The sequence below is a fragment of the Mustela erminea genome, chromosome 18 (assembly GCF_009829155.1).
Source record: "Mustela erminea isolate mMusErm1 chromosome 18, mMusErm1.Pri, whole genome shotgun sequence".
Taxonomy (NCBI): domain Eukaryota; kingdom Metazoa; phylum Chordata; class Mammalia; order Carnivora; family Mustelidae; genus Mustela; species Mustela erminea.
This window is the reverse complement of record NC_045631.1, coordinates 11,312,960-11,314,412: the sequence shown is the minus strand read 5'-3', so window position 1 is coordinate 11,314,412 and position 1,453 is coordinate 11,312,960. Positions and strand designations below refer to the sequence as shown.

Genomic DNA, 1,453 nt, shown 5'->3' with positions numbered 1-1,453 from the left:
TTGGATTCCAGCCACATAAATGTGTTTCAGGGCGATTTTGAGAGATTCCAGGAGATCTCAAAGCCGCTACATCCATCTAGCTACCCTGCTTCATCGATGGGGATAAGGGCTCTGGAGATGGCGGCGCCTGGGTGTCCAAGAGCCCGGAAAGCGATGGCTCGCCCTCCGGGTCTCCCCGTGTGTCCATCCCATCCCGCCGAGCCCAGGGTCCTACCTGTACCACTCCAGCCGCTTTTCGTAGTTCCTATCGAAGAAGTGCGGCTCTACGCCCACCGCCCTCACGTCCCGGTGGACTCGGATCGCCTGGAGCAGCGCGCGGGTCCTTCCTTTCTTGACCCCGATGATAAGCGCCTGTGGCAGCTGCTTCTCCCCATAGTCCGGGGTGCTGGCGGCGCCGCCCCTCTCCTCGTTCGTCGCTCTCCGGCCTGCGAGCTCCTCGTCGGTGGTGCTGGACTCCTGCGCTTCCCTCTCCAGCAGCGCGCTCTGCGTGGTGATCATCTAGCCCGGGGCCAGCGGGGTCCGGAGCCAGGCGCCCCGGGCTCCCCCTCCGCGCTCGCCAGCTCCAGCCTTCGGCTCCGTGGGCGGCGGGCTGCTCGTGGGGCTTGGGCTGCTCCCCGCGGCTCGCGTTGTCCCGCGGCGGCGGCGTGGGCGGCTTCGAGGGGGCGCCGAGGCGCACGGGGGAGGCGGCAGAGAGGATGGCGGCGGGCTCGGTGGCTGTTCGGCGGCGGCGCCCGGCGGCTCCTGCAGCGCCAGGGGCAAGTGCAGGGAGCCCGAGCAGCCCAGGAGGCTGTAGCACAGGTAGGTGACGGACAGAGACAAGGTGCACATAAAAAGCAGCTTGTGCGCCGGAGGCCCCTTAGCAGAGGCGCCGGGCGGCGGCGGCGCGGGGAGAGGTGGAGGCGGAGGCGGAGACGGAGGTGCGGGGCACAGGGCCGTCGCGGCTCCCGGCTCTCGGTGGCGGTGGCGGCCCCCGGCGCTGCCCGGTCATGGTTTCAGCCGCCGCCGCCGAAGCTGCCCAGCCGCCCGGGCTGCATGAAGCGACGCCGCTATGGCCCTGGCCCTGGACGCTGTCCCGCTGCGCCGGGGGCGGGGGGAGCCCGGCTGCATGGCCCTCCTCCCCACTCTCCCCGCGGAGTCCGGGCGGCCCCCCACCACCCTCACTCAGCCTCTGGCAAAGGGACCGAGTGGGGCGCGCAGACCCGCCGTCTGCACCTGCTCCATCTGCAGCGCCCCTGCTACCCCGGCTCCGCCGCGGCTTCTGCTCCAGCCTCTGCCGCCGCCGCCGCGCGCTGTTGCAGCCCCGAGTTCTTTCTCCGCTGCTAACTTTCTGCCCGGAGAGCCGAGAGGCGCGGAGGGGAGGAGAAGCGGGCCGGGCGCGCACCCCGCGCAGCAGAGGGCCGGGGAGTGCGCCTCGCGCGCACCGCGGAGCGGGGCGCGGAAACGGAGGCGTGCG

General features: G+C 71.7%; 1 pseudogene; it reads right to left on the bottom strand.

Annotated features, from left to right (window-relative positions):
• Nucleotides 1–210: 210 nt before the first annotated feature.
• Nucleotides 211–1,034, bottom strand: LOC116577945 (annotated as a pseudogene).
• Between the last annotated feature and the right edge of the window lie 419 nt (nucleotides 1,035–1,453).